Source organism: Kogia breviceps, chromosome 17, assembly GCF_026419965.1.
Source record: "Kogia breviceps isolate mKogBre1 chromosome 17, mKogBre1 haplotype 1, whole genome shotgun sequence".
Taxonomy (NCBI): Eukaryota; Metazoa; Chordata; class Mammalia; order Artiodactyla; family Physeteridae; genus Kogia; species Kogia breviceps.
This window is the reverse complement of record NC_081326.1, coordinates 40000313-40018094: the sequence shown is the minus strand read 5'-3', so window position 1 is coordinate 40018094 and position 17782 is coordinate 40000313.

Below are 17782 nucleotides of genomic sequence, written 5' to 3'. Positions count from 1 at the left end.
GATCTGAAATGTTGTTCTATTTGTTCACTTGCTATAAATTAGGGAGCCCGTGTACAAGTGTTAAGTCTGAGTGCTCACTCTATGCCAAGCATGATGCTGTCCGGGCATTATCTCATTTAAACTCCTCAGAAACTCCACGAAATAGGTATTATTATAATCCCCATTTTACAGATGAGGAAACTGAGATGTGGCGAGCTTAAGTAGCCTGCCAGTGGTAGTTAGGACTTAAACGTAGTTCTTTCAGACTCTAGAGCCTGAAGAATTAACCACTATACAATTCTGCCCTGAGATATCTACCTGCTCTCTAACTGGTCCCTAAATGTCAGCGTGGGGAATTTACAGTTAGCCACTATTATTGGGCGTGGCCAATTGGAGGAGGAGTTGCTGCTCCAGGGGCCACCAGCATTGCCTGAAGTTTTGGAATAAGTGAATTATGATTGCTGGGATAAGGAAGCTGAAAAATGTGTATGGATTGCAAAGCTCTGGGAGTTCTCAGCTTAGGGCTCGCTTCTGCAGATGCATGGTTTAGGTCATTGCTGGGCTCCTGTAGCTTCTCTGCAGTTTTCTGGAACTGCCTTGGGTGTGATTTTTGATTATCAAAATACAGGTCGATTTACAGACAGGTTGTGTTTCAATAGACGTTGTAAGTGGGCTGTTTAGAACTGAGAAACATTTTCCTTTGGAAAGAATGTTCGTTTGAGTTTCCAGGTCATTTTGCAAAAGCTTTATTTACCCCAGTGGAACTTTTTAACAAAGCAAGTTTGACCATGGGTTTTGGGTACAGATAATCACCTGGGAAAGCAAAAAAGAAGTTCTTTCTCTTTCCTGGGGGGAAGCTCTTTTTGAAATAGTTGAAAATTCTTTGCATTTTTCCATCATTTTTTCTATACCCATCACCCAAGTCCCTCGACCTCCCAACTGCCCTGAGGACTCCCAGCCCTGCCCCTTAATATACCCCCATTCCAGAGATTTCCTTTCTCTGCACAGATATTTCCATCCCCAAAGTTATTTTCCTCTCTTTCCTCCATCAGAAAGTTTATTTCTTAACTCAGATGTTAGAAGAAACACAATCTGGTTGAATTACATGAAGATGTAAATATCTCTAAGCTCCTCAACCTTGGGGACATTTGCAGTTAAAAAAATATCTTGCTTAACTCAGATCTCTTGTGAGTGATGTGGAAGTCAATACAGGAGGACTCAACACTCAAGCCACACACAATTTTGAGTTGTATGTGAACTAGGCACTAATGACACAGGATGAAGACACTTACCAATGTGAAATTTTTTGCTGTCCACTGGGGAACGTTTTGTGCAATAAAGAGACTATTTGTAGCTAACTTGTTTAAAAATTAATATCCAATGTATTAAAGCAAAACGTTTAATAACTTAGTTTTTTCCTAAAGCTCATTAAGTTTAATGAATGGAGGCCCCATTAAGCTTTTTTTTTTTGCCCTTGTTTTGTCTATTGCTATAGTCTTAGCCCCCAGAATAGTGCTGAACACATGGCATATACTCAATAAATATGTTGAATGAATAAATTTACAAATCCTATTTTACTTGTAAATCTAGTAATTTTCACAATAATTTTTAAGGGAGCTTTTGATTTCTGTCTGTTCAGCTCAAGTTGAGTGGAACAATCTCACTGAATCAACCAATTCTCATTACAAACCTAGCTAATAAACTTCTATTAAATATCATACATTGCTTTTGTCAATCTAATATATTCTTTTTTTTTTTTTTTTTGTAAAGCCCTTCACATTTCTCTAACAGGAAAAATCTCCCCATGTACTTAAACTACTCCACGTAAAGCTAATAAATTAAACCTCTAAAGATGATGATTCTTAAGTTCTATTAAGCATTTCAATACTGCTTATACTGTTTGATTTAACACTGGGAATCTAAAGTTAATTACTTAGCTGCCCATTTAAGTTGATGTCAGAAGGCTAACCTGTTAGATACCTTATTAAACCACATTTTCTTAAAACATGCAAACATTTAAAATATCAAATACATATAGGTTGTCTCAATGATAAAAACACACTATTTTTGAACTTAATACGAAAGTGTTAATAATTTAGATTTGATTTACTTAATCTTTATACTCTATTCCAAAGTTTCTTTGGGTTAAAAACACTAACCCACTACTGACAAAGTATAGTTTCACAAGCAAGGTGGGGAGACCATGTCAACAGGCTGTGCCTGCAAATCTACCAGAGGCTTTGGTTGAGAAAGGAGATGGATTCTCCCTGGGATACTGGCCAAAATTCCAACTCCCTTTTAATAGTCACTGTACCAACAGGAATTCCAGACCCATATCTTTTATGAGTTGGTCTCTCCTGGGTTCAAGAGAGGCTGTTAACTCATCTTTCCTTCCGATTTGGGTAAATTGAATTCTGTGCTCTCCATTAAGATTGTGGCTAACTTTCTTCATTCATTAACTGGATTTCACATTTGTTTAATGACCTTAGGACATTTCCTTGTTTTCACCTTTGGCTTTAAAATTACTTTACTGCCACTTTATTGAATTATTCTACCCTTAAATAGTTCTTCCACAACCTCTTCCAACTTTATCATCAAACTCTGGTAATCAGAATTCTGTAATCTTTTTCTATATTCTTCATGTCTGGAAAATCTACAACTCTTACAGTTATTAAAATGACGTCTAATGGGAACTGCACATCTGCATTCTTTGCCTGGTTCTGTGGTCACAATACAAAGTTGTGTGAATGAAAACACAGTCACTATGCTTGAGGAGTTCACAGGAGTATAAGTATTGTTAGTGTTACTATTATCTCCTTGGGCAATTATCACAAAAAACTCTAATTATGATTGCTCTGCTTTACAGATGAGAAAACTGAGGCTTAGCGAGGTTCACTCAGTTGCTGGGGAGAAGCTAGGATTTAATTTGGTAGAATCTTGAGCATATTTGCATCTGCTCAGGCTGTTATTTAGTAACTTCCCATAGTCTGGAAGGCTCTGTTTGAGGCTCTGGGAAACTTTACAAACAGAACTAGAGGTGAAGGAAGTTCCAAAATTGAGCTGAACTTCCAAGACTTGCAGACTCCTAAAGGCAGGCTGCTGTCTCTACCTAAGTTCTGCTTTTAATGGCTTATGCCTTTCCTTTCCAACTCACAAATTCTCTGAAAGCGTCATCCCCCCCTCTCCCATAACTGTTGAGGAAGCAGGGAGAATAGGACATTGAGAAATGAGGAAAAGGGCAATATTTGCAGCCCTGGGTTCTCTGTACCATTCAGATGTTCAGAATTACAAAGGGTTTAATGCTAACCCTTCCAAGAAAGTCCAAACTTATTAGTAATAAAATGTGTTTGATGTAAAAAGAAAGAATTTAATAAATACTTATTATATATTAGTGTCATCTGTGACTAGAGTCAGAATTCGCCAGATGTAACTGAGGATGATCACGTGAGTGGAAATGAAAACCTCTTAATGCAACTTTGGTTTTGAAAATTCATTATTTCCAAGTGATGATTCCTTTACCTCTATTGGGAGTTCTTAAGCATGATAATTATTCAGTAGCAGGAATGTGAAACTAGTTAATATGCGTTTTCTCCTCAAAACAGATAGGAAACCAACAGCAAGTGCGCAGGGAATTTTAAAACAAGTTTAACAGGATTATTTACTCTTGACCTAGGGCAATGACCAAATGGGATACATCCCTGATGCAGAGATTCAGCTGTCCACAGCTCCATGTTTGATTGCCCCTCTTTGGAACAGAGGGAATCTTGTATCTCTATCCTGAAGACCTAATGGTTTACTTGGGAGTGCCAAGTGACTTACACCAGCCAGCTGTGCCTTAAGCTTTTTTTAAAAAAATTCTTGCTTTGATCTCTACTTTGTTAGAATTCTTTTGTAAGTTCTAGGGAAATGATGTGCCCCAGTTTGTCAGAAAGAAGGGGCACTTGGACTGCCAAATGTCTGCACTCTTTTCCTTTGAAACTAATGCAGTCATGTACATGGAGGAATATTTACCTGTCTATGTTGAGACAGTCTTAAAAGTTTCAGAGTTTCAGTTTTAATTTTGAAACTTCCTTTATCTCCAGTTTCGTACATAAAATCTCTAATAAATTGAGCAAACCATGGAGATGTTAGCTTCTGAGTTATATTATAATTTTTGTCCTTACTAGTGGTTAATGTTTATTGGACACCAATAGCATTCACATCATGGTAGAAGATTTAAATGTATTCAAGGCCCTTAGTTAGAGGGCTCAGTTCATAGTTTATTCATATCAGAAAGAACTTTTAATGTTGCTCATTTTAAAATTGCTGTCCAGAACAAATGGACAAAACTTATAAGAATGTTTGGTTCAGGCTTAAACAATATTGTATGTATTCATTCCCGATTTCAACTTTTACTAAAACCTGACTACTGAAGTTTGCCAGTGAGAAAGAACCTCTGTCATTGCAGTGAACAAATAGTTGTTCCAAATAAACAAATAATTTTTTAAATTAAAAAACAATTTCTGTTTTCTAATGTTTACTTGTTATCGATTGGAAGGTGACTTCTTAGCCAGCACACTGGTAGTTGTTGTTGCCTAGTTGGCAGAGAGAGTGTCCTAGATTGAACAGTGGAACAGCAGAGTGGTTGAAGAAGACCCATTTGAGGCATGATCTGAACAACCAACCACTGTATCTTAGAGTTCTTCCACATTATCCCAAATCTTTGAATTTGGGCTGTTTGTTTAGGGGTGTGGTTCAGGTACAGGCAGGTCTAGCTCCTTCACATTAGTGTCTTCCCAATCTCTTGGTGTGACCCAGGTGGTCACTCTATGAGCAGGTGTGGTCGCTCTATGATCAGGTTTCCTGGGTCCTTGTAGGTCTATCTTTTTTGTCTATCAGGGAAGTAGTCAGAAATGTGTATCTTTCCTAGCAAGTCAAGAGTGTGAGGGAGAGTTTATTAGGGCAGGAACTTTGCTCACTCTTGCTGGTATGTTGGTGGATTTAGTGGTTGGTGGTGAAATTCGACTCTCTGCTATTTATATAATGTATTGGTAATGGTGGTGGTAATTGTAATTATAGTGTCAGTCATTTTAACCATTAGAAATTAGAGATAAATATTTGATGATAATAGATGGTTGTATCATTTAGGCTTATTCAGTTTTATTTAACAGAAACCCTCAGGTTAAGTGTACCTTAAACAAGAAAAATTAATTCTCACATAAAAAAGGAAAAGTTTAATGATACGCAGTCCAAGGTTTAATGAGGGTTCCACAATGTCTTCAGAGCCTGAGACCCCTTCTGTCTGTTTGCTCCACCATCCTAGTGCATGGCTTTCATATTCAAGGTTACCTCATGGCACAAGATGGCAGCTGGAGTCCAGCCATTACACCCCAGCTGTAGGCCAAAAGAAAGAAGAAAGCCAGAAGGGAAAAACAGGGCTTTCCCCAGCTGGCTCAGCTCCATTTAAGCAGCCTTCCCAGATATCCCAAACAACATTTCTCTTTAATTTTCATTGGCCAGAACATACTTACAGCTTGCTTCCAGGGAGACTAGGAAATGCAGTCCTACTCAATATAGTATATGGTTGTTTTTGGTTAGGCAACAAGTAGCCTTGTAATACTATGGTATTATGGCATAGACCCAATCATATCACTTATGCCTCCTCTTCCCTGAAGGTTTCCTAGCACTGAGAGCTCTTCACATACAGTACAGTTAACCACAGGGAAACCAAATGTCCCTAAAGCGATGGTTGAAAAGTGCAGGCTCTCTAGTAAATGCTTGACTGGAGAACCAGGCTGAGGCTTGGAAGACTAACGTCTTTTGCTCCTTTCCTCCAGAGCTGAAAATGCACACCAATCTGACTTCTCTACTTAATTGCAGAAACAAAGAAGGTTAAACTGAAAGAAGAGAATGAGTGCATATGGAGAGTGTTGTCCAGGAAGACAAATGATTGACTTTGACCCATCAGATGAGGAACTCCTCCTCCTGTGGGAAAGTGATGATAAGGGAAACGGCATAGGTGGAAGATCCCATCTCAACCTTAACTTTCTTACTGTAGGTGCTCTTATTAGGCTGTACGTGTATAAGACATAGATACTTATAGATGAATAAAAAAGCTTATTATTATATGGATGCAGATGTATTCTATATCTCTATATATTCCATGTACTATATATAATATAAAGCAATAGTGTTATAACTCTGAGCTCTGTAACCAATGGGCCCGGAAAGGGTCAAACGTGTGCTGAGATATTGGGTCTGGGGCAATCAAAGCCTACAGAAGATCACTTCTATCCAAGAGCAGACTCTTCTGTTTGTCCCAGAGTGTTTCAGAAACATTACCACTTTCAGTGTATGCTCTGGGCCCCAAAATGCTGGCAAGCACTGCTATAAATCAGTTTATTTTATGCAATGTCATGTATGTGCCATGAGACTATCATTTAGTGTCATTTATCACTGATGGGAAATAAGTAAAAACTCAAGTTAGTTGTAGGTGCCAAGACAAATTTTGATTGAAATGCAATGCTAACCTGGGCTCTTGGTCAGTGGTCAGTGGATAGAGGTAAGAACTAGTCAGGCTAACCATTGTTAAGAGCTGAAATCTCCTTAGCCTCTGGACCAAAGACCTTTAATTGAATGGATGAAAAGACCAGGTTCTCCAAGAAATTATAGTGTCAGTGATAATTGTGACACTTTTTATAATAAAAAACAAAACCAAAAACAGTATTCCACTACTTGGATGTTTCCAGTGGGGTTTTGTGAAGTTCTGTAAATAATGCATCTGCATTCAAATGGCATCTTTTTGCCCCACATCTCAAACATTCTGCTTTGTTCATTATTTAATACTTTGATCTTTATTCTACAGATGGGAAAAATGGTCAACTTCTATGAATATTAACAGATGAGTTTCATTCATGGGCCAAGCCTTGAGTGCCCAATAACTTCATGTGTTCTTTTGCTCCAAAGGTAGATTAGAGAACAAATATTTCTTCCAAAAATTATGCTCAACAAGATGTTCAGGAGTCAGTTCAGGTGGGTGTGGGTGTGGAGAGGAGGGGCTTTCCGTGATCTTGGCACCAAATGACATGGCTTCTCTTGAGAGTATGTGTGATCTGAAAACGTGGACCAAGGACAGAAGTGTAACATAGAAATATGCACACACATATGTTTATGTCTCTCACAGGGGTTTTTCAAGTTTAACAAATGACCTAGTATGTGTAAAGTACTCAGTAATTGTTATTGATTATCACCATTATTATTATATTGTTTTTGGATAGATTTTTAAAAGCTGCATTAATGTTTGACTGCTGAAAGAAATGATAGTTCAAATGAGCTAGTCCTCTCTAAGAGATCTCATTTATTCATGAAAGAGTTGTGAATACTTTTTTGGCATCTATCATATGCCAGGTGCTGTGCTTGGCATTAGGAATGACTTAATAGGAAAGTCTCTGCAAAAGAGAAGACTTGCTGTAATCATTGGGGCACAATGTGGTAAGCATCATTAGAGAATTGAACAACATGCTAATGTGGAGGAAGCAGATTTCCTTCCTACGAAAGTGGCATTCCCTCAAGTTTTTAGTGAGCCATCCACTCTGATTGTTAATCCCTTACATTGGTGAGGTGGATTGCCTCGTTATTGTGCAGCTTGTGGTTACAAAATTATTTTTTTCTTTACCGAAAATGAACTATGCCTTTGGAGAATCAAAGTTTTGATACACATCATATTAACCCTGCTGAGCAAATTCATGTGGAGCCTACATTTCAATAAGCTATCTTAAAACTTATGGGGTGAAACTGTCACTGTTTGCAGATGACATGATATTATGCATAGAGAATCCTAAAGATGCTACCAGAAAACTACTAGAGCTAATCAATGAATTTGGTAGAGTAGCAGGATACAAAATTAATGCCCAGAAATCTCTTCCATTCCTATACACTAATGATGAAAAATCTGAAAGAGAAATTAAGGAAACACTCCCATTTACCATTACAACAAAAAGAATAAAATACCTAGGAATAAACCTACCTAAGGAGACAAAAGACCTGTATACAGAAAACTGTAAGACACTGATGAAAGAAATTAAAGATGAGACAAACAGATGGAGAGATGTACCATGTTCTTGACTGGAAGAATCAACATTGTGAAAATGACTATACTATCCAAAGCAATCTACAGATTCAATGCAATCCCTATCAAACTACCAATGGCATTTTTCACAGAACTAGAATGAAAAATTTCACAATTTGTATGGAAACACAAAAGACCCCGAATAGCCAAAGCAATCTTGAGAAAGAAAAACAGAGCTGGAGGAATCAGGCTCCCAGACTTCAAACTAGAGCTACAGTAATCAAGACAGTAAGGTACTGGCACAAAAACAGAACTATAGATCAATGGAACAGGGCAGAAAGCCCAGAGATAAACCCATGCACATATGGTTACCTTATTTTTGATAAAGGAGGCAGAATATACAATGGAGAAAAGACAGCCTCTTCAATAAGTGGTGCTGGGAAAACTGGACAGCTACATGTAAAAGAATGAAATTAGAACACTCCCTAACACCACACACAAAAATAAACTCAAAATGGATTAAAGATCTAAATGTAAGGCCAGACACTATCAAACTCTTAGAGGAAAACATAGGCAGAACACTCTATGACATAAATCACAGCAAGATCCTTTTTGACCCACCTCCTAGAGAAATGGAAATAAAAACAAAAATAAACAAATGGGACCTAATGAAACTTAAAAGCTTTTGCACAGCACAGGAAACCATAAACAAGACGGAAAGACAACCCTCAGTATGGGAGAAAATATTTGCAAATGAAGCAACTGACTAACGATTAATCTCCAAAATATACAAACAGCTCATGCAGTTTAATATTAAAAAAACAAACAACCCAATCCAAAAATGGGCAGAAGACCTAAATAGACGTTTCTCCAAAGAAGATATACAGATTGCCAACAAACACATGAAAGGATGTTCAACATCACTAATCATTAGAGAAATGCAAATCAAAACTACAATGAGATATCACCTCACATCGGTCACAATGGCCATCATCAAAAACTCTACAAACAGGGCTTCCGTGGTGGCACAGTTGTTAAGAATCCGCCTGCCAATGCTGGGGACACAGATTGGAGCCCTGGTCAGGGAAGATCCCACATGCCGCGGAGCAGTTAAGCCTGTGCGCTACAACTACTGAGCCTGCTCTCTAGAGCCCGCATGCCACAACTACTGAAGCCCGTGTGCCTAGACCCCGTGCTCTGCAACAAGAGAAGCCACTGCAATGAGAAGCCCATGCACCGCAACGAAGACTAGCCACTCCCCCACTCACTGCAACTAGAGAAAGCCCGTGTGCCAACATAGCCAAAAATAAATCAATTTTTAAAAATTAAAGAAAAAAAGAAAAATCTGTCAACATTAAAAAAAAATCTACAAACAATAAATGCTGGAGACGGTGTGGAGAAAAGGGAACCCTCTTGCACTGTTGGTGGGAATGTAAATTGATGCAGCCACTATGGAGAACAGTATGGAGGTCCCTTAAAAAACTAAAAATAGAACTACCGTATGACCCAGCAATTACGCTACTGGGCCTATACCCTGAGAAATCCATAATTCAAAAAGAGTCATGTACTGCAATGTTCATTGAAGCACTATATAGTCAGGACATGGAAGCAACCTAAGTGTCCACGGACCGATGAATGGATAAAGAAGATGTGGCACGTATATACAAGGGAATATTACTCAGCCATAAAAAGAAATACAACTTGAGTTATTTGCTGTGAGGTGGATGGACCTAGAGACTGTCATACAGAGTGAAGTAAGTCAGAAAGAGAAAAACAAATACCGTATGCCAACACATATATATGAGATCGAAAAAAAAAATTGTTCTGAAGAACCTAGGGGCAGGACAGGAATAAACACGCAGATGTAGAGAATGGACTTGAGGACACGGGTAGGGGGAAGGGGAAGCTGGGAAGAAGTGAGAGAGTGGCATGGACATATATACATTACCAAATGTAAAATAGATAGCTAGTGGGAAGCAGCCACATAGCACAGGGAGATCTGCTCCCTGCTTTGTGACCACCTGGAGAGGTGGGATAGGGAGGGTGGGAGGGAGGGAGACGCAAGAGGGAGGAGAAATGGGGATAAATGTATATGTATAGCTGATTCACTTTGTTATAAAACAGAAACTAACACACCATTGTGAAGCAATTATACTCCAATAAAGATGTTAAAAGAAAAAATAAAGTCATTTGTGGAAAAGGTGTGAAAAAAAATTATGGGGTGAGCATTATAATAAACCTTGCTATGTTATCTTGGGTAGAACAAACTCTGAGGACAGACATTCAAATGAGTCAATGCAGAGAATCATCCTGGGGTCAAAAAAGGTTTAAAAAATAGGTGGGTCCATTAGGATCAAGTTTATCTGCTTAAAGAGAAAGCCCCAAGTTAGAGTGTCTCAAACCAGATAGTTTATTTCTTTTTTGAAAAAACCCACAGCAATTGGAATTTGACATTTCACCATCGCTACCATGATTTCTGAGTCATCGGGGAATTTCTTCATCATTTAAATGTGGCTTCCATCCTCAAATTTACCACATACTTCAAGCTGGTGGAGCTCCAGTCATCGCATCCATGGTCTAGTAAGCAAGAAAGAGGAAGAAAGGCAAAAAGGCTCAGCTCAATTATCCTAACAGTGTCAGGTACCATTATGGAGCCTTTCTGAAGTTTCACATAACACTTTTACTCGCATCTCATTGACTAGAACTTAGCCATGTGACTTCACCTGGCTACAAGGGAGGGTGGGAAATGTAGTCTTTTACCTGGGCACATAATTGCTGGAAATAAAACAGGTTCTGTAATCATGGAAGAAGGGAGGACATGGATATTGGGAAGATACTGGTTTTTAAGAAGAGTGTTAGCATAAATTCTCCTTAGTATGGGATTTATCAATGGGAAGAAAGAGGAGCCAGAAATGTAGGGTTAGCTTTTTTTTAGAAAAATTTTTATTGAAGTATAGTTGAATTATAATGTATTAATTTACTGCAAAGTGACTCAGTTATACATATACATATACACATTCTTTCCATATTCTTTTCCATTATGGCTTATCACAGGATATTGAATATAGTCCCTTGTGCTATACAGTAGGACCTTGTCGTCTATCCATTCTATCAATATATATACCAGTTTGCATCTGCTAACCCCAAAGTCCCAATCCAACCCTCTCCCACCTCCCTCCCCCTTGGCAATCACAGGTCTATTCTCTATGTCCAGGCTTTTTTTTTTTTTTTAAACAAACCAGAAAAATTGCCTATTTTCTCAATTATAAAGATGATTTATCATTGATATTGTTTACTGTTATTGAACAATGTACTGTCAGATATTGCTTTCTTCAATTATCTGGAAAATTGTGACCCTATGAGGGGAGAAATCTCATGTTACAGAAGATGAGGACTGAGTGGTCACTTACGGTTCCTAAAGAGCAGTAGCAGTTGTGTTTCCCATCCTGTGAGCAGCAGTGGAAGGGTTAATGAGCTAGTGCTTCCCCGGAGCTAGAAGATGAAAACCAGTAGGCCGGTATATTATTTTTATTGTGTTGACACAGATGCATTTTCATAAAGATTTATAAGAAACTTTAAATTTTTCAAAATGCTCTGCCTCTTGCTTTTCAAATTCCATTTTACTTATGTATGTGTCATCGACACTACAGCCTCACCGGGGGAGAACAACAACAAAAAGTATTTCTCTTTTCTTTGAGGTTTTACATTCGCCGGGAACATTTTTAATGAGTCAATAAATCGTTGCTTACCAGTGAGCGTTCCCCAAAGGAACGGATCTTCAGAAATTTTTCTAAAATTTGGGCAAAGTTCGAATCTTTCAGGGGGAGGGAACAAACAAATACAACCCATTAACTTCCAAGGGAAGCAGGAGTTTTTGTGTGATAATATCTGCACCACCAATAATGGTAAAAAAAAAAACAAACCAGCAACCATTTATTGACTGCTTACAGGATGCTAAGTGCTTTCCCCTGCAAGCTGCCCCTCCCCCCATTTATTCCTCTCTACTTGTACCATCCCCAATTTACAGATAAGAAAACCGAGGCTCAGAGAGGTTAAATAAAATGCCTGTGGAGACAGCCAGAAAAAAAAAAAAAAATCAAAGCTGGGATCCACACCAGGCAATTTGATTCCACAGCCCACAGCAGTCTTAACCACTATGTAATATTGTCTCACAAACATTCCCAGAATCTGCTCCATCTCTTATCACCGACAAAGCCTTGGATTTGCTGGTAGAGAAAAAAATGCTTGAAATCTAACTAGGCTCCTCTAATATCTGTTTTGACAGCCGAAATTAATTGTTCATTTTCTGAGCCCTTTTTGGCAAGTCTTTGTAATGACCCAAACTGCCGTCTCCTTCCTCTCGGGCTTGGCAGGCCTCCCCAGTGTGGAGCTCAGGGTGGGCCCGAACTCCAGGGATCCAGCGTGCTGGCAGGGCTGCAGGCTCTTCTGAGAAAGGAAGGGATTGTTCTCCCTCTCTGCAGTTGCTGAGAATGATGGTGGGCATTTTCTGCCTCTCTGATGAGACTGAAAGCCTCACAAAGCTGATTAAACCAAATGTGATAATTGAGTTGAGCCTACCTCACATCCGTGCGCTTGTCTTGCCAAAGTACAATGAGCAGTCTTTCTCACACTCCATCCCAGGACGCCCCAGGGAAAGGGAGAGGTCGTTCCTTCCTCAGCACTTTCCCTTCACGTTGACCAGAAGAGAGGGCAGCTTCCGTTGGAAGGTGAGGCGTGGGCTGGCACACGTTGGAATGGGCACCTATCTCCCCAAAGGCTCGGACTTTTAAAAACATCTGTTAAATTAAAAAAATGCCACCGAGGACAGAAAAGCTATCAACATTTTCTGGTAGCTCTGAGCCCCTGGGTACCATTCTGGGCAACTTTATTTTGAAAGATGCAGAAGCTGCCCCGAAATGTGTGTTACTTATTTGAGAAAACATCAACATCTTTGATACTGCTACTGTCAAGATACACAAGTGCTAGCGTTTGAAATCGAAGGCATTACTCTTATGTGCCTTAAGATAAAGATAAGATAAAATGTTAAAGAGATTATGTGGATAAACACGGTAATTTCCACCCCCCTTTATTTTCTCTGTGTTTCTTTCTTGTAAATAATGCAGAAGGCAAGTAAATGTGAGGGGTTAATGTTTGGCTTTGGATGGGAATATTTTCTCCCCTGATTCTTCACAGTCATGGCAAAATTCCTCGTAAAGGTGAACTTCAGATTGAGTTTTAATTAGGAGGAGAAAAGTCCATTGAAACTCTGAAGGGGAAGTGATTCCTGCTGGTGAGGATGTGATGGAAGAAGAGATGTAAAAAAAGAACAGAGTCACCGGTGTCTGCTTGACAGCAGATGGAATAAAGAATTAGGATCAGGTAGACTTGCAGCAAACTGCAGTGGAGGGAGGACATGAATTTGATGCTAAAAGCAGTGGGAAATGACTGAAAAGCGTTGAGGCTGCAATGAAGAGTAGGGACATGATGGCGCTGGCCACCTCAGATAATGGGGGAGGCAGTTAAAACAGGGGATCCTGGTGGGGGGGAAATTTGAGAAATAAAGCCAAAATTATTCGGGAGGCCAGATGGGCTGATTGGCCAGGGAAGGTCCCAGTTTATACTTGTTGCCCGGAGGAAACTATTAATAGCTCCTTTGTTCAGTGTCCTAGGGTCCTGGTTTGGTAGGTCAAAGACAAAGTCACCCTATAGCCTTAGTTTACATATGGTTCACGGTCAAAGAATAAATCACATACTTAGCTATGCACATGGAGCGGGAGAAATAGATTTTGGAGAGATTGTTGCAAAAAAAAAAAAAAAAAACCCACATGGTGATGAGAACAGTGAAAAGTGACTTAACTGGTGATTTCCTGTCACAAGGGGACATGATGGGGGGACCACGAGGGCACGATGCATGGCTCCATTTAATAGCATGACTCCAGGGACAAGTGATATTTATTAAATAAAAAATGTCAAACAAACAATATGCACTTGTTCGATGAATGAAACTGTGTGTAGATGGAGGGAGCAGAGCCTGATGTGAAGAAGGGGTGAGACCAGTTGGCAGCAGGATTGAGTTTCCAGGAAGAAGCTCGGAGGCCTCTGTGGCTTCTCCCTCCTAGCTGGGTTGGTTACAGGGGACAGAATAGAACTATGGAGGCAATGGTTTTGGGAATGAAAGAGACGCAGAGCAGATGAAGCTTCGGGAATGGAGAGATGGTGAAGATCTCACTGGCAGTGTGTGCCAGCCATGGTGCTAGGCCTAAGAGACTGAGGCGAGTGACTCACAGAGGCAGCCCTCATGGTGTTCCTGGTCTGGCCCTTGACGACAATGACCAACAGTGATAAATCAAAGTGATAATTTAGAGGAGGACAGTCAGGAAGGTGGGGAGAGGGTCCTGCAGGGGAGGGGCCAAAGCTAGTGTCCAACCTTGAAGAAAGAACAGGGCTTTTCCAGTTACAGAGGAGGCGGAAGGGAGGCTGAGAATATTGTTCCAGTGGAAGGAGCAATGTGGCACATGCCGAGAGCTGCAGCAGGCGTGCAGAGTGTCTCTAGGATTAGACAGCAGAGGAGGGCACGTTGACGAGTGGTCTTGAATTCAAAGCCAGAGCACATGCATTTCGTCCTGTCGCTCACCGTGACAAGCTGTTACAAGAAGGGGGGTATTTCCCAAATTAACTCTGAACATCAGAGGGAAGGACAGATTGAAGGATGGAGAGGCCGGAACAAGGGAGACAGGTGAGCTATGAGAACGAGATCATGATACGGTAGAAGAAATAGAGAGGAGGGGATGGAGCTCAGGGACTCTTGCAGGGTCTATTTGAAAGGTGTCAAGGGCAGTTTAGATGTGGAAGGTGAGGGAGAGAGAGGACTCAAATATTTTGACTATGAGGAAATTTGGGGGAGGGTGGTGAAGGGAGACAGCCCCCGAAACAGAACTTCAGAGATGTAAGAAATGAGTTTGGTGAAAGAAAGCAGAGACAGGTTGAGAGAGCTTAAGCCTGGGGGGGTTGAGCTGGGGGGAGGAGACAGAGAACAGGAAGGGGAAGGGTGGGGACAGGCACACTGCCAAGGCTGGGTGAAAGTAGTTTTGTCTTGTTTTCTAAGATGGATGGGGAAGCCTGGGTATATTTGGTTTTGATGGGGTTATAGAAACAGAAGGAAAAAGCTGATGAAAAATGAGGGAGATTCTGTGGTCACAAGAGAAAGCAAATAGTTCTAGCAGATGTTACAGTTCTGGTACAAGGCTTCCTACCAGTAGGTATTCTAATTCTTGAAGATGATGCTGGTGAGTTAAAATCCAGGCGAAAACTGGGGAAGGAAGGCAGAAAAAGAAACGTTGCTGAAGAGGTAGAGGGCAGCCAGGGACAAAAATGGAACTACTGTGTGCTTGATAGGGATTGATATATCAATAGAGAAGGGACGAGAAAGAGAGGGAGAGTATGGAATCCTGTGGGTGCCAATAACGCAAGAAAACATAAGAGAACCAGAGAGCAAGTTGAAGATGGTAGTGGGTGTTGGTTGTTTTTTCCACCTGACATTCATACCTACTTCTTGAGGCGAGAATGCCCTGGGTTTGTTTTGGAGAAACTGTCCTTGTTCAACGTTTAACTCACATGCTTAGAGTTTAGTTGATTGCACTGAACCCCAGCATGGGAATGTGAGACTCGGTGCAGTGCTAACAGTGTATTCTACTCCCTGGGCACAGTGCCTGGTACATGTGTACACACATAGCTAAGTCAGAGTGAGGGGGGCTCAAATCTGGGATTCATAGTGGAGCTACTGAGGGAGAGGACACTTTCTTTGATGCTAGACTTGAATCTCGAAGAATATAAATTGGAGCTGCTACAGATAGTTTACAGCCTCAAGGGGAGAGCCTATCAGAGAATATGGACAACACATCCGGATGCACAGTTAAAAGATGGAGAGAGAAACCAAGCCCCACGGTAATCATCTGGACCCCAAGCCTGAAGATAGCTCTAGCTCTGGATTTGGATTGGGTTTACTTACTTGCAGTAGAAAGAGTTACAATGAATAAAAGGATACAGGGGAAATGTTATGGAAACACAAAAAGGTGACTGAAGAAAGGAGATAGTTGAGTGTGGGAATGGAAGAGAGGCAGAAGCAAAGAGATTGTTGAAGTTTATAAAAATAAGGTGGATAGGGATTGAAAGGAAAAGATGGCCTGATCAAGGCTGGTCAGACACTGAACATGTGAAGGGCACCCTTGGAGTATAGTATATTTCACTATGGACATCAGCCTGGGAATTGAAGCTGCTCTGGGGATTCAAATATTTTTCTCTCATGAACACCAAGAGAACAACTTCTAGTGATGATAATCACGCTCTGGAATACTGATAGAAACCCATTCATTCATTCATTCTTTCATTCATTTGCTCAGGAAAAGTTTGTTAGTATCTGCAAAACACTCTGTTGAGAATCATAAGGTAGAAAAGGAATAGTCTTCTCCCTTGAAGTACTTCCTTGAGACAGGGCAGCAGTCAGATGTCATCGTAGTTCTGGGTGGTCTGTAGACTGGAGCAAAGTCCATGAGTCTGAGCTCAGAGGGAGCCAGAGGGAGGTATCTACACAGACATAATAAGTTAATAAAAGTTGTGCATCTATCAGATGCCTCAAATGACTGCTGGTTTTGGCATTGGCAATCTAGGTGAACTTTGTTCTCTCTTGGAGTCTTGGTCCCACTTTGGAAAAGAGGAATGTGGTTCTCTCTGTTTTCCTGTTCTGTTTCTCTTAATGAGAATGGACACTGACTTATTAACTGTGTTAACCTCTGGTTATTGTAGGATGCTGTTCCTTCAGGCAATCAGATGTGGATTTTGAAAGTCCTCTTGACTCTCACCAACTGGTTGCACTAAGTACAGTTCTTTTCTTTTTAAAAACAATCAGTATACTGCCTGTTTTGTATATCTAGGTTGAACAGGCTCCTCCTATTTACCTCTCAGAGCAGTGTGTCTAAGCAGCTGCAACACATATTTGATGCAATAAAAAAGCAATTTTTGTCTTTAAAAGAAACACCAACTTTTCTCCTTCTGTAAGCCTGTCCTGATGATCAGAAGCCAGATAAGGCCCTGAAACAAATTCCCTTTTACCATTTGTAATGCAAAAAACTCCTTGATTCCCAGTGAAGCCTCCCCTTTTATTAATGGAAGCACAGCTCTTATCTTGATGTATGTGTAGCTGGTGCTTCTTCAGTTCTGATAACAAGAAAAGTGAGCATGAGAAAATAATGGAGCCCTGAAAAATTGCTGTCCTGATACCATTGAAATTTCTCCTTCTTTCAAGCCAAATCCACCACGTGTCATGTTTGAGAAATGAAAAGCACGAGAGACATCTGTTAAGTTGACAGTCTGCAAAGGTTTTTTCTTTTATATAGTCAATGATTATTGAATCGTTGGTCAGCCTTGAACACACTTCTAGGTACAGTGACAGCTAATAGAATGGAGAAGACATTCTCTTTTGCCTTTCAGAAGCTCCTAACTTAAAATGGGCAAAAACAATTAAGAAAATAAATGTAAAGAGATGGCGGTCGCAGAATCCCTGGACTCAGGTATAGCGGCTGCAGCTTCCTGGGTCCCGTGCCATTCTTAAAGTATGTGATAAGCAGAAAAAAAATGTACGATTCTCTCATTCTCCACATCCTTTGAGGTGAGTAAAAAATAAAAATAAATTCTACCCTTGAGGGAAGCCTTGCTTATCCCAACTGTCCTGTGTGGCAGTCACGTGGTGCCGAGATCTGG